This window comes from Neodiprion pinetum, chromosome 5 (assembly GCF_021155775.2).
Source record: "Neodiprion pinetum isolate iyNeoPine1 chromosome 5, iyNeoPine1.2, whole genome shotgun sequence".
In the NCBI taxonomy this organism is placed as follows: domain Eukaryota; kingdom Metazoa; phylum Arthropoda; class Insecta; order Hymenoptera; family Diprionidae; genus Neodiprion; species Neodiprion pinetum.
The window spans coordinates 1,096,351-1,112,980 of NC_060236.1; the positions used below are offsets into that span (position 1 = coordinate 1,096,351).

At 44.4% G+C, this 16,630-nt stretch overlaps 1 long non-coding RNA gene across 1 annotated transcript in view; it reads left to right on the forward strand.

The window, feature by feature from the left end:
• LOC124218852 (uncharacterized) overlaps positions 1 to 4,196 on the forward strand; it is an 89,689-nt gene extending 85,493 nt beyond the window's left edge. The window contains exons 5-6 of the long non-coding RNA XR_006883204.2: positions 2,839 to 3,099; positions 3,345 to 4,196. This is a non-coding gene — a long non-coding RNA (uncharacterized lncRNA). The remainder of the gene's footprint in view (positions 1 to 2,838; positions 3,100 to 3,344) is intronic.
• Positions 4,197 to 16,630: the final 12,434 nt, after the last annotated feature.

Genomic DNA, 16,630 nt, shown 5'->3' on the forward strand with positions numbered 1-16,630 from the left:
TTACAATAGACGCAGCAGACGATCATTTATAGCCGCGGTGGGTTCGAGCGGCGAGGATCAGCCAGCGGAACTTGAGTATCGCAGCGGGGAGAATAGCGGCGGCGCGTATTTGATTGCTCAGGATCGTATATGGTACCTACGGGGTGAAAAAACGTCGGGAGGTAGGCATATAGGTGCATAATACCTAAGGGCTTATTGTGCCTGTATACATAATTATACGTGAAACGATCGGTGTGTCCCAGGGCAGTCGGTTGTCTGGCGAATCGGTGGGCGTGGCTACCGAACGTGTATCCTAGACGTGCCGTTTATCCGAATTATCCTTCGGATACAAACCCGCTTCGCACCATTTACATTCGTATCGGTGGTAGCTACGCAATGTTTAACGGATTTGCATTTTCACTGAAAAATCATGCGTTGTGGATACTATGTCATTGGAAAGACTCGCTACTACCGGGAATGAGACCGCTCTGTACTGACATCGAAATTATAGCAGAGAATTGCAGAAACTTCTCACTTCAAACATTCAAACGACCGTAGTTTTGAATTGGTCGTTTGAAAATTTTTGAAATAATTCAAAATCGTCCAGTGCGATGGAAAAAACTTGCGGGTTAATTTTAGTCGATGTTTGTTGGTAATCTTCCAAGTTATAGACGTTTAGCATCTCTTTTGACGCGCCATTTTGAAAGCGGAAACACGTAACAGTCGAATTTGACGTATCGGATGGTCTGAAATACATTTGAGACAATTTTCGGGAACGATTTATTCGTTTGAACCGATATTCCCAGATGCGGGGTTAAAGAGTTTCGGTTGAAATAACCACTAACCAGCCGTGAATAGCTGCAGCTAATCCGGCCGCGGCGCTTATAAGAATAATTTAAATACCTACGACACATCTTTACATGAATAGCTTAGGGTTTTGAGAACCCGCAGGACATGCCTAGTCTTGTCAAATAACGCCAAGGTAAATATTATATCTGGTAAATATCCAGTAAACATGGTAAGCGTATCTCGGCCCACGCGAAAAGAACGTCCGTGATATATTGACGTATTATAATACCTATAAAACATAACACGCGTCACGTTTAGTTTAGAATACATTGGGCTAAACACAAATACATGTAAGATCTGCCGTTTGCACTAAAATTTTCGGAGAAACTTCAACGACGGAATCTGAAATTCCGATAGTATTCGTGCCGTAAATAATAATGATCGAAATTAGAATTTCGTTAGACGGACCGAAGTCACGATCGATCCATATTTATTCCGACCGACGCAACCACGTCAACGGCTCACGAGCATAACCAGAGGGATAAGTAGAGGAGAAAAAAAAGAGAAGAAAAACGGCTTAACAATGACGTTGACTCGAGTCTGATTGCGCGTGGGCGGAGGCGGTCCATGACAAGGCCGCGGGAGCGGCCCAGGAGGGACAGGAAGACGAGGAAGGGCCCTGGAGAAGAATCGGCGTGCGGTCCAACGGTGCGACGCGTGACAAAGATGGAAGTGGAGGAGGAAAGTGGTCTACCCAACCCTCGAGGCATTATATACTTGCGTGGCTCGCCTCGCCTCCTCTTCTCGCCTACAAGCCACACCGTCGCGTCCCAATCCGAACAGTAATTAAAGCGCGGTAATGCCCCGGGACTCTACTTCGAGTACGGGCGGAATAGGCACGTCGTACTCTCATCGTAATACCTCGCGTCGACATATTTTGGTCGAGGAAACCCGACTCCGGTAAATCAACAAGTGAAAACCTTCTCTGGGGCTAGTTCAACAAACCGACGAAAAGTTTGCTGCAAGCTGGGAATTTCTTATTTCCATCAAATACGATACCATATATATATACATTCGGTACACTTTGAAAGCTTGCCACCATTTTCGGTCCTGATGACTCTGATGTTCTCCAGTTATGTCCTCGAATAACCTTTTCCATCCTAACTGCGCGGGTATCCAAGCCTTCACAAGCAGTTGGCGGTATAACGCGCCAAGACCAAACCTCTGCAGTACACTAAGACGTAAAATCTATAGATATTCTCTCCGTCTATCGGTCTATTCCTGATCTCGCATATAATATATATATATATATATATATATATACGCGACAAACAGCCTTGCAGGAATCGTTCACCTCTAGCCGCAAGGAGACTTTCGTTTCCGCAAGGACGTTTAAGGATTTTACCCGTGGCTTGATGTAGGCTGTCAAAGTGTACACCCAGGTTTGAATATCAGCTCTTGCAAAGTGACCGAGCACAACCATTTCATGTGATGAATCGTTGCATCAGGCCCAGTGCAGCACGCTCGTAGGTACGTACGTCTCAAGGACGCTTGCGGTAATCATTGTTAATCATCGTGCTTGCCCTGGGCCCACCCGCAACGTGGCGCAGCCCCACCTACGGCTGATCAACTTTTCAAAGTACTTTTACCAAGTACCTCACCTCGTCTCGCCCTTTGATCCGCGCCGAAGAGGGCGTCGTGTACGCTCTACGTGAGGAGATCAACTGTTTTCTACCACTTGTTGATTTATGCACAGCCTATACACGTACGCATGTTGGTACCCGGGGTATGCAGCCCGCATGCAGCGGTTGACTTATAGGCACGCGAAACAACATATTCCGAGCATGATATACCAGAGCTCAAATGCCCCGTCTATTCTCCGGTTCACGGTCTCGGAATCGTGAGCGAACCAGCGGCTAGATGGACCACCAGGAGTGGCGCTGAGTACACCTTGCAAACGGTCGGATGACGAGAGTTCGATTATTAGATACATCGAACTCGTAGATATCCGCCAACTTTTTCTTTGATTGACATTTTTCATTCTGTGACTTTTTTTTTTTGGTGAACAAGCAAAGCCAACGACCGGGAACCGTCTAACGTTAAGACAGACTGACCTTGCACCTGAGAGATAAATGACGGGCACCTTATGCGGATCAATTGATGGATCCAGGGATCGGGATTCGAGCTACACGCGTCCACACTCGTGCCCAATCAATGTGTACGTTCATAAGGCTGTCGATGAATTACGGTCACTGACGTGAACGTGTAGGTGTACCAAGCTGCGTTAGACACGTCCCACGCTTTGTTCAGTCAAGCTTCGCGCTTAAGGAGGTAAGCGTACAATCAGTTAGTTGTAAGGAAGAAGGTTGAAACAACCAATAGCGGTAACAATGACGGTTGTTTTTGAGTAGCACCGACTAGACTGTAGTATAATATGGTATACTGTTGTGTATACATAAAAGAAGACCAGAAATCTCAATTATACAGGAAATACACGTTCGACGAGACGATTTTTTACTTTATACACAGTGTTTGTTTAAGGTTCTATAGGCGGTTCGGGTCTTTTCTGCTTCCAGTTGTCGCGGTTCGGTGGTTCACGTGCGACTATCTCTTCAGAGACGAATGATCGGAAACAAAGATAAGCAATGAACGGTATCTGTACGCATGCGGGACTGTACTTTTCTTCATTCAGAACTACTCTATAAACATATATCGGATGAAGATAAGATAAAATTTCTAGGTATGTGCAAGTACGAAATTTGACTCATAATGGTCGGAGGATAATAATGAGGAAAGCTGTTCCGGAAATATTTTCAAACGAGATTGTTCACGAACCCTTCAGCTTCATCATTGGATTCAGTGTTCGTAACAAACGCAATTTCGCGTGCCTCGTAGCTTTGCTGAAACCCTTATCGCCAGTTACGTTCTTCATTTAGCCACGATATTTGGTTTGGCAACTTCTGAATCAATTCTCATCCTGGGCGTGCCTTCTTCAAGACACTACGACACTTAGTCCAGGGAGCCCAAGGAAGCAGACCTGTACCTACGAAGGCATAGGCCATCGAGCATCCAAGCAGCTAGGGGATCTCGTTGTCGGTCGAACAACGAAGAAAGGTTCCCGAAGTTCGGACCTCCCCTCGTCCCCCACCTTCTCTCAATCCCACTCCTTCTCTATTTCTCCCAGACGCTCTTGCACTTTCCTATACGGTCTTGGAGTACGTCCGGTTTTGGAAACGTCTAGAACTTTACGTCGAACGGAAGTGTGAGCGTCTCGTAACCTTTATTACGATTTATAGAAGCTTTTTCAATACAGCATTAATGCAGTATTAGGATCAGCGAATAATTAGCACTGTACACAATGAGATAAGACACGAGTAAATTTTGCCGGTTAAATAATCGACTTTTGGTATTATTTTCGAAGGCGAGACGATGACCAAATTATTCTTGCCGTCATTTTGTTTGGCCTGAAGCAGTGTTCGATAACCGGCAAGCGCTGGTTACGATCGTATATGCAAAATAAAATTGCAAGCGTGTCAACGGCGGCCATGTTGAATTTCTTCCGTTGTCAATTGTTTCAGCCTGATAAACATTTGACGAACTCTTACCTTACAGTCACTTGACGACGCATTGTCAATGATTCGTTATCCTCAAACCTTTTCCTCACATAGGTATAGTTACTGCCTGAAAATCTCTGTACAATTTGCATATGCAGTTTCGAGTTTAAAAAAAAGCCCACGTATGTACATACACACGTATCTATCAGGAGCTATAGTGTATAGGCGAAGATAAAACGCGGCAGCGGACTCGGGGACTCTTGACTCGGCGCACGTAGTAGGAGAAGCAAGAGCCGGAGGTTTTAGCCTCGAGAGAGTTTAGTAGTTAGACGAAGCCTGCACGAAGGTCTCCGGGCCGTCAGCCACGGTTCGGACGGAGGAGAAAGGCGGGAGGAGGAATTCTTTCCCGTTTACTCGCGGGAGAGATAGAGACTGGCTCATCGGAGCAGCGGACACGACAAGGACGGAGAGAGTCACGCTGCCTCCCGGGTCGCGAGGAGGAGGCAAAGCGTCGCTGAGCGTCGCTGAGCGTCGCTAGGAGGGCGACGAGGAGAGGAAGGCTCGACGCGGAGAGGGTGGGACGGGAACGCCGAGGGGGTGGGAGGGGAGGGAGCGCTTATCGGATCGTAGCATCGGGACGGTCGCACGTACGCCGCCAAGCCCTGGCTGGCGGCCGACCCGCCGCGCCACGACGCTTCTCCTTCGGCAGCTCACTCTGTTCAACGCTGCAGGGATATATATCCGACTTAGTTGTCTCAGCTGGCAATTGCTCGGCAAATACACCATCCTTGCACTATTTTCACTTTATGTAATTACGAAAGAATTTTCATGGAGATCAAATTTATACCTTTTAAGACTTTTCCAGTCCGATAATTAGACTCGTGTATGTTTTGTAGGGTTGTGCATTTTTTGCTCAAGGTGTCACTCGAAAGTTCGTGACAAATGCTGGAGAAAAAATTTAGACGTCGCTACCAATCATTGTAATATTTTTTTATTCACTTTTATGTGTACACACATTGCGGACTTGTATATATATATATTAGTTTATTTTTTTCGTATCGCGGTCCAATTAATCATTTACCAATCAACGTCAAACCGCGACTAACAATTCCGCAGTTGGCGGCTCTCGTGTCTTATACGAAAGATTAATCCTCTCGGAGAAATTTGGACAACAGTTTTTGTTGCCGAAATAGAAGTATCGCATCACCTTGTAACGTCCCTGATTTTTATGAACAATTATTAACTGGATCACGATACGAAAAAAATTAACTAACATTATATAAGTCCGTTAGGTGTGCACATGAAAATAAATGAAAGATACTAAAATAATTGATAGCGACCTCTAAATATTTTTCTACCTCCTCCAGGTTTTACGACAATCTTTTTTCGGTACTGGTCACAAATTTTTCGAGCGGCACCTTGAAGAAAAATGCTTTTAAAAAAGGACCACCACTAATGTTTAGCCTAATGGTCTTTTGCTAGTCCGGTCAGAGTGCAGATGATCGTCACATGGTCGGTTAAACTCTCATTCAGTCAGACACACGTGTGCAGTTGCTGGTTGGTTGTACAAAAAGCCAGGAATTTTTTGATCAACGTGGACGAAAAGGAGTCCTTTCAATTGGTCCATGAATGTGTGGCGTGAGTGCTTGGGTTGTAGGTATTACGATCAACCGATGATCCCCGTTGTACGCGTCAATGTAAAATCACTGAGTCGAGGTGTGATCTCGTCACGATCATTAAATCGGAGCGTCACGCAGTGACGCATGACCCTGAAGAGGTTGTCGTGTCTTGAGCACACGTAGGTAGTAACGTTGACTGTCGCTTCTCACTCATGCATTTTATATGGAGCGTTTTTCACCGCGATAAAGCATCCGCGGTTATCTCCATATATTGTTGATCATTGCGCGATGATTAATTGTTTCTTGAATATCGGAGTAACCTTTCGGCTGAGATTCGACAAAACGAATCTCTTTCGTCATTTCGATGATCTGCACGGTCCCGATTCGTGGGAGCGTAACAATTAACACTGAAATTATCGCGCACTCTACCAGCTGCATTGGCATTGTGTGCATTTTTTTTATAAATTATTGTTATCCGGTGTCTCGGGTGGTCAACTAAAGTCTCAACAAAAGCTCCCGCATATGGTGAAACCGGTTCTTAATTGATCGGAGGACATTCGTTCCTAAAATACGTTCAAACGAGACAGATAATTACGGTCTGGAATGCTGGGTGAATTTACACCGTGCGGAATCGCGGCGCAACTCCGATTCCTCGACTATATAAACTTCGATACTGAATACTAGGATATCTTATCGATCACCGATTCACCGCATTAAATTATCAAGAACGAGGGAGGGGTGGGAGGATGGTGGAAGGTGGAGGGGGGTAACCGTTCTCGGGAGAAGAATTGCACTCTCGGATCGAGAGTCCCCTTAGGTTAAGTCGAGATGTGGGAAGGGCTGAAGGGGGAAAGTAAATCCCGGCTGATGCAGCAGCGCTGCTTGCGCCGCAGACTTCGCGGAGGGCAGAGCCTTATTTGGAGTCACTCAGTGGGCATTTCTCGGTGAGTTGTTTTTTTTTTTTTTCTTTTTTTTTTTTCCTACAAAACCGCGGAGCAATTAAGCGACGAAAGGAGGTATCTGCACGGGACCCAACACAGTCGCGTGATTCTTCGTGCCTTTGAACGCGAAGCGCCGCCACTTTGCGACAACCGGTTGCAGGATGCTCCAGCTTCTGCGGCGATCCTCCGGGTTAATATCAGTGATGTAACGAACATTCGCATTCCCCAATATTCGTATATTTTACGAATGTGACTGTCGCAAATGCTTCATATTTTGTTTATAAAAGTTGTGAAAATAATATTAAATAAAACAAAACACGTTATTTTCATAATTAACTCTTATTACAAAAGTTTGTCTTCACGTTTTAATCACACTCCGATCTCATAATTAATTTTTTTCTGTACCTGTCACTCAATCAATCGTCGACTTTTAGTCATATAGAAATGGCGCCAGATTAAAAAATGTATATTCAAATTCGCGATTACTTGAAAAGTTACATTCGTTAGATCGCTAGTTAATATACTAGAATGGAATTTACGTCTTACGACTGTACCTAGTGTTCGGAAAATGAGGAGGGAAATAATTGCAAAGGAAAAAATGCAACCTATTCCTATCAGGCTTCGTTCGCTTTCTTGGCGAGATGGCACCTCGTGCATTGACAAAAAATTCCGCCAGCCGGAAACGGGTATAAGAGAACCCCGTGGCCACCCTCTGCAACCACGTGATCGACGATCCACGTGCTCATTGGGAAGAAGGGGGCTGAAGAGGCGGCGACACAATTCCCTAGTCATGCTTGTTACGCGCGGATATTTGCACACCTGCAGTAGGCATGGTATACACGCGGGTATGCACGCGGTGCGAAACCATGAAACCGCTATCCACTTCCCGCAAGTTTGAACCTAAGTTTAACAAAGTTCGTACCTCACCGAGAAGGGAAAGTCTCTCTTCGAGCAGACGAGGTTATACCTGCAATGCTCACCACGATCGTGAATGGATTTGCCGATAAATTATCATCTTCGAGTTACATCCAAACGTCAGATTTTTATTTCTCATCTCTCTGATTTGCTTGAAATAGGTGGACGTAATAACGATTAAAGGGAAGTGTCTCTTTGACTCGTCATTGATCTTCTTAACGTCGATAAATTCGCGGCTCAGGAGCAAGAGATTGGATTAATATCCAAAAATGGTGTAACGGTGTACAGCGCGTGGTACATACGCGTACCTACATATAACGCATAAATATGTATAAGTATATACACAGGAACTAAAGAGTATTGCGAGTCATTAAGTCGTCGAAGACGCGGAACGCCCACCTGTCCAACTTGAAAAAGGGTTGCGCCGAACAAAGAGGACTAATTAAATTATACACTTTCTGGATAATAATTCAGGCACAAGGTGCAGCAGCCGCCGGTTTGAGACACGCCCAAAAAGGTTCGAGTAACTATTTTTTTTTTCTCATACTTCTCTCCTCCGAATTCAGGGTGCCATCTCATTTTCATTCCTCGGCTGACGAGTTCCATACGCATAAAAATATCTCTCTACTATCCATGCAAATTGCACGTATAAACGTAGCCGTACCTTCTCACAGAGATGTTGGTCCTGTACCTACGCAGTCGCTTAAATCCGGCAAGGATTCGATTCGACGAGCCTGATCTGTTTCTCTCGGAGAGACATTGACGCCTGGGAACAAACGTGTGGCGACGGTTCGACCCTTCAACAAGTAGTAGCGCGAAACGTGCATGCGTGTGCAAGTAAAACGGAGCGAATAGATGCGTTGGCGAAAATGTTGAGAAAAAAGTAGGCTGGTATTGTCGAAAATGGGAAAAACTAAACCTAGAAGGTTGTTCACGCTTTTGCTACTTAGCTACAGAAAACAAAAGCACGTCGCGAATAACTGCGGAGATAAAAACAATGCGGTGGAATTTGTCAGCACCGGAAGTTCATTGTTAGCCATTTCCTCGCCGATTGAACGCCGCAGGAATAAGTTTATCGGCTTCAACGGTCCAGCAAAGGCGGCGGACCCGCGATAATGTTTGTCGTATTTTTTGTTCTTGCGGTGTTCGTTTTTTCTTCTCTTTTTTTTTCCATCTCTGTAGCCTGCAATACGCGACCGCCGATCCATTACGCCTCACGATTTCTGAGCGTTGCACCACCAGGGATGAATGGGGATGGGAGAACACAGAGGCTGGTTCGCGTAGCTCACGTCGTTCGGTCCATCACTGCGAGATAAATAATGACCGAGAAGAGCTAGACGCCCCACGGAGCTATACCTTCGATAAACCTGGACGATGCATCGCAAACTCCTACCTTAATCAGGCAGCGCTCTGCACTTTCCGTTCTTGCCGATCCAACCCGCTTGTATAATGAGCTGCCGAGTTCACTTTGGCTGGGAATTGAATCTACTATACTTGAAAGGGATGCCGGTATTCCAGAGGATGATCTCTTGAGGGATTGTGCGCAGTTAGGAGGCTGAAAAAGGCGATTTTTCAAGGATTTTTCATGACGATACGTTTCAATTTATTAATATGAAAATTTATATACATATTGGGGTAACATTTAACTTCGTTCTGATATTTTTTTATTTCTTAAAATAACGATGTTTAATGCTGCTATAGTCGAACTCTGGGAGTACATATAAAAAAGGCATCTTGCGGTAAGCAGGACTGGATCGTCGGAAATGAAAAAAACAAAAAAGATTTTGTTAATATGAGGTATAATTTGGTCTTTAATGGAAGGAATAAGTAAAATATTAATTGTTAACAAGACGGCGCTTTCTAAAAAAAAAATTTGATTTTCCATAAAAATATTCGCCTTAATTTGTTTATAAAATAGAAAATATTTATCGGTGAAAAAAAATCCTATCATAAAAGACCGAAAGATATATTCATAAAGCTTGTGTAAAAATTTGAGACTGATCGGTTCAGCCGTTTCCGAGAAAACTTGTTCACCGACATTGAAAACGTAGTTCTGAGAAACAGGCGTTCAAAATTTCAAAAGCACTTTCAAACGCTCCGGGGCGTCTTTGCAAATGCCCGCGTAACTTGGAAAATATTTGTCGGATCGATATGCAATTTTCTGTGTACGTACATTACGAAAATGAAATTAAAAAAGAAAAAACGTCGATTTTTGAAAAATCCCTTAAACGTCCCTTAATCGTCCGATGATCACCAAATTGAGCCAATTCGAGATTCAAGTATCCGTCATCCCCAGCAGCCAAAGCCAAAGTCGACAACAGCCTAGAATCAATATGGCGGCCGTTTGAACGCTGGCGATTTGAAACGCATGGACTTTTGCGTGTCGGAAAATCGTTGCGAGTATACGGATGCTTTTATTTCCATCCTGGAACCACCTTATACTCGAATACCGTGTAGGTACTTCTTGTTCTGAGTGGCGTCAATTATGCCTCCAGGAACGTGAGTAGCAATCTGCGGCGTGACTGATTATCAGTTTGAACGCGTTTGCGGTTCAGGAACTAAGCCGGTAATCTATGAATTATACTCTCTCGCGTTATACGTGCAACAACACGCACTGCATGTACCTCGAGCTTGGAACAAGGTTACAAACATTTTTCCATTCGGTCTGTTTATCGTCTTTCCATGAAGAATCCGATGGTTCAGACATAGAAGTCTATATTGCTCAAATCATGATTAATAAATGCATCAACTAGCGTAATGTCACCCCGAAACGTACATACCTACGTAATATCGCTGTTTATAGATTCCCCAATTTTTACCTGGAGTTCTAAGTTATTATATGGCACGAGGTCCGTAACGCGGTGATTCGAGTGCTCGGTACCCAAGCTCTTTATTGCTTCGGTATGTACCGTACGTAAAATTACCATGAAAAGTGTGACGGAGGGTGTTGTAAATACATAAATAATCCGACTCGAAGGGAGCGTCCCTAATCCGTCCCATCGCAAATAAACTTTTCCTCAGGATTTTCGGTACAAGGTACCGGTGCTGGACATCTACCTAAAATATTCGCTCGGACAACAGCGGCCGGTATACAAAATGGTTACAATGCAAGACGGCCTGCGTTGCCAGTTGGCAAGTAACAGTTTTAGGTTCTACGGATAGGTGTTCAGGTACTAGGCGAGTGAAGTGAAAGAGAGAGGAATTTAAGCGCTGGAAAAACCGCTTTGTAATGACTTTACACTGCAAAAGAAGCGCAGCGATGTTTTTGACAAGCGTAAATGTGTGCAATAGGGTTTTTACCAAATTTTTTTTACTTTCTATTTATACAGGCGTATGCAAAAAATTCTTGCTTCTACAACTGTTACTATACAGAGTGCTCAGTCTTTTCGAAGCTTCTTTTTAGACCAGAAGTAATCATCTGTTGCATGGACCCGTAGAAAAATGGAAAATTTAAAAAATGCGAAACACCATAGCGTACAATAAACTTCTGTCGGCCGTGACGCAGCGTCAATTTTCTATAAACTCTGAACCGCTAATTGACCGGTGATAAAAGTAACGAGTTCTGCTCTCGAGAGGAATTTTTCACCCATTGATCTCCGCGGCACACCTGCAACTGAACGTCGAGCGGCCTTTATAACAGCGGAGAGATGTATAAAGATGTTAATAAGCCGGAACTAATTGAAGCGTGTAAAGGTGGGGCTGCCGCGCGTAATATGGAGTCCATTCTGGCAAAAACTCAGCTCCGAGATGAAGATTTATTTGCATATTTGCGGCGGCGGCATCACACGGCTAATGCTGCTGCACGCGCGTTATCCCTCCGGGGTAAATAAGGAGCAAGGGAATAAAAATGAACCAGGCTGGATGCACTAGTAGGCATCCAGGTGGCCGCTTCGCAGCACGGCTCCTTCTGATCGTTGTTGATGAACGCGTTCGCTCGCTAGGAACGCGGAAGGTGGCAGGTGGTGGACCGCCTTGCCTTACGATTAGCCTTTAATTTGCTATAGCCGGCGAACGCGGTGTATATGGCTTGGAAACCCCGTCTCCTCTCTCCTCTCTCCTCGCTCCTCTCTCATCTATCTCTATTCTTTTTCCTTGCCTGCCTCAACAACACCTGTGTTATTATACCGCTCCTGCACGTGGACACACCTACGAACCGCGCGTTTCGGGGAGTCGTCGTGGAACGCATATCCACAAAATTGAATGCTCAAGGTATACGAAACGGCCTGAAAAAATTTAGATGAATATATTCGGCGAGAACCAACTTTCTTACGCCTCTTCCGCGAATAGCCCTCAAGGAAAAGGTCCTTAACTTTTTTTCACACGGGAATTTCGGATTCCACAGGTCTGCAAGGGAATATTTTTTTTTCACCTGCATGGGATGTTTTTGACGAATAATAAGTTTTCGAATGTGCTGAATTCAAATGTGAATTCCATTTCCCTCCATTACGTACGGTATTCTTGCAAAATACAAGATTTTTGCATAAAAGAAGCACGACAATAATGAAAAAACCATCATTTTATTACAATGAATTAAACGATATTTCTTATGAAATTAAACAAACAATTTTTTTATCAAACGTATTCAACATTCCGTGTTCATTCTTTTCGCCTACGTAACCTTTTCTGCTTGTCTATGGTACACCTCCGAAGACGCTTCAGCTTTCCATTTTCTCTTTCCCTCTTTGCATTTATTCTTGAGTCTCGCTCCGACATATGAAAGTAAGAAATCCCTCGTGCACAGAATATTTAGAATCAAGAATAGAATACCAGATTTCGAGTTAAACGGGAGCTTCGCTCTAAATGAAACTACAAACACGAGTTCAAGGAAAAACCTAACGCGATCAAACTTTTTGAGTATCTTTCCCCGTTTTAGTGACTGAAACTCTATAAGAAACAGTATAAAAAAGAACCAGTGCAGTTATTTGGTCGCAGACCTTTGTTATCTATGAATTGGTGGATACGAATTTACACCCAAGACGAGAGTTTTTTTTTTCTTTATCGTAAGAAAGTTCAAAGAAAAACGATTAGTTTGCGTTCGACGATAAGCACGTTATACCTGCTAAGCTGTGCGACGCACCGCATTTTACGTATAGTGTACCTATATATATAATATCTGTAACGCCCGTGAACTGTTAATGCTAATGTAGACGCAGGAGCGAAGTACCATCCAGGAATTACGTCTGCGGGCAGTACAACGATGTACTTATTTATACGTTTGTACGCGTCGATGTGCCGGACTTGAGTGTTGGTGCCTCCAGCAGATACTGACCCTGCGCGGCCACGATGTGCTTATCGCACCGACTAATGAGCCCCTGATTGCACCGAGGAATTTAAATACTCGACCCAGCTCCTCCTCTCTCCGTCCTCCTGATTAACCTGGTTATACGTTCTTGCCCGGGTAATGTGTTTTGATCGGTGATTGGGACGAAGGGGAAATTTTACTTTAATTTTTTTTACAACGGGCCCGACCACGATGGAAAATTAAGTAACGGTCGGGGAATTCTGGAAAACTTGGAAATATCATGGAATTCTGCAATTCACGGAATGGTCAGGGATTTTTGCGGAAAGTCGGGGAATCGTTTAATATAGTTTTTTTCATACAAATACGTCCCACAACTTTTTTTAAGCTTTAGATAAGATTAGATAGAATACAAATTTTTCCTACCATCGCCGGAAGGTTCTCTTCATACCTGAACATTCCCAAATGTTACCTTGCAAACGTTACGGACAGTGTAACCCAAGTAATAAGTTCGTACTTTGAAAGAAAAAAAAAGTTATATGGAAAATACGTATATTTTTGTCTATTTGCTGTAACCAATTTATCCGAATTGGTCGGGAAAAATTATAAGATTAAGTGGCCACCCTGTAAAAGGAATTGGTTTAATCGGGGGGGGGGGGGGGGATGAGGCGAAAAACGACATGGCGAACTAGAGAAAATCAAATTATACTTCAACGTTGCACCAAACACGAGCCTTCAAAAGGTACGTTGTGGATCGATGCGCCACGAGGTCTAATTAGAATTTTCACTCCAGAGTTATTGGACTGTATTATATATATATGTATATAAGGTGCACGCTACAGCAACGAAGCCTATATACGCTGTGTAATAATATTCGTTCGGGCAAGTGGTAACAAATTGGTAATTTGGACCCTCGTCTTTTCTCTAACGAGCCCAGGACTCCCGATTCTCAGTGCCGAGGTGAACGCACTCGGCTCTAGGGTCAAGGAGTGACCCTTTCGATAAAGAAATCATTCAATCTTTTCGTCTTCCTTCATAACCCAACCGGACACCATTCTAATCTGAAGCGGAGGAAGGCCACGGTGCGTGAACGTCGTCCGAGCCTCTTATCATTCTCACATTCTCACATACTTACGTGCTTCGTGTCTATCTTTCTTTAGCCGAACCGCTTGTGATGATTATAGATATTATGCTCCGTATACGATTATATCGGTGAATAATGGATTAGAGTCTCGAGAGATCGGGGAGTAGGAGAGTGACAGAAATATCACTGACGCTTATGTAGCTGGGAGATCAGCAGACGGTAATGGTCTTATCTATTTGGACCTCGTGTCGCCTCGCGTCTACAGAACCCCAGGATTTTTTGGAACGACCCTACAGGCGAGGGAATAAAGCGATTAGCGAATCGGACGATCGGCTATTTCCACGTGAATTGGTCCGTGCCTAACCCCCGGAACCCGGACACTGATCGTGAAGGATGTACCTACCTTGGGACTACCTGGAAGCCGTTTCATTCCGAGGTCTCGTGCCACGGAGCGAAGAAGCATAGGGACGTCCTGGACGGATGCATGCAAGCGTAATTAGATACATCAACGAAGCTATACACACACCGAACCTCTTCTAATTTGAATTCACGTTGGTTCCTACGAAACAACGTGACGATCTAAGGCCCGGTATAATGCCTGCACGGTACACACAACCCTCGCTCTAAAGTCCTTTGTTTTCGGACATCCCTTTCGTACTGAAAACACCAAACGCGACCCGTACATACATCCCTCCGACAAACTTCACGCGTGTCAGGATGATGAATTAAAAGAAAAACACAGACGATCAACCAAACAGATGCTCTCCAGCCGTTCAGACGTATTTTACATGCTGCTGCACTTTTCATTCGGTAACATTTGAAAATCGAGTATTACATTTCCACTGTATCCATTCAATGTTATTACGAATACAAAAACCCTTTTAATTAATTGAATATACAAAAAATTCGATTAAACATACGTATGAACCAATTCCCATTTATTGGGATTTTAATTTGATTCCATACGTTTTGATCGCATTTTTAGTATTTCTACCATAATCAATTAGAATTGATGGACCTTCGTCAGCGGGGTAAAATTTTGAGCGTTAAAGGAAGGTTTCAAACAAGCAGGCTCAAACCCACCTCCGAAGGGTTGAAGGAGGTCATAAACATACCCTACCTGAACCCAGGCTTGGTAAATTGGAAAGTTTCGGACATTCTTAGCGTCAGATTAGGATCTGACATTGCACTAAAATATAACGGAATTTACTATCTTTAAACCCTACGTAGGGTTTAAGGTAGGCGGTAAATTTCGCCTCGCTCACTCTTAGGACTTACAGTACTATGTAGTTAAACGGTATCCTTGGTGGCTTGGTAACTGCACCGGGTTCGCCAACTTTCACCTCGATTTTGAACAAGTACTCCAGTTCTCTTCATCTCCATATTTTTTTCCTCCCGCTTCACGGGTTCTACCTTTCCGACACTCGTATCATCGTCGGTTTCCCTCTTGTCGCCCACATTTCGGGTCCGGTCCTACGTCACATCGCACGCTTTCCAACCATGCAGCCTCGGCCCATCCTCCCCGTCCTCGTCCCCGTCCCCTCCACCCTCGCACTAACGAAGCCAACGAATACAAGACTTCGAACCACAAACAACCCTCTCGTCCTCGTCCCCTGCGTGTCCCTTGTCCCGATCTTCGGGCGTCCCGGCGCCACCGAGCGCTCGGCAGATGTTTCGACACTAACAACTATAACTGTACACTTTCGTGTCCGACTGTGTCTGTACGGGCGGGCATATGTGTAGGCTTCAGTGTCGAGCGACAAGAAACTGTTTCGTTATTACCACCCCTTGTGCGTTAAATGCAACAGTTTTTACTCTCTTTCTCTCTCTCTGTCTCTCAGTCTTTCAGGGTCGTCGGATATCCGTTGTATCAGTTACTGTAGTATAGGATCATTTGTGTACCAATTGTTGTTTAAACGAACCTACGATCGAGTGTGTACGTAAAGAGGCGAAAAAATGGTAGTGGATAGGTCAGGAAGTGGGAGCCGTAGAAATGTACCGGATGTCGTGATAGCTTGTTGGTTTTACCTCAACATCTACATCGATGTAGATAAGTATCCTAAGCTGTTAGCGTATTAAAAAACTTCTTTCGTACCCAGAATCGAGTTAGGTACCCGCAAATTGTGAAGAGGATAAAAATGTGGATACAGACACGGAACAGATAAAATCGATCACAGGGTCATTTCGTGCCTTGACCTCTTCTGTTCTTGCACACGTCGGCATACTTTATTCACGTGCTGGGCATAAATTTTTCAATGTCTTAAGCGAAGCGAAAAAGCGTGATCCATATATCGTATGGAATATGAATGACGAGCGTCACCCAAAGTGCGGGGTATCTGGAGGTACAGAAACGTCACGCAGGGGTGACCCGAGCATCTTGGTCATTGTCGCAGTCGTCGTCTCGATGGATCAAGAAGGGGCGCCGCGCCGCCTCGGTTCTAGTTCGAAGTTCGTCACCCTGCAGTAACCTACGTGTATTATACCTACCTGGACAAACAGTTGCTTCAGAT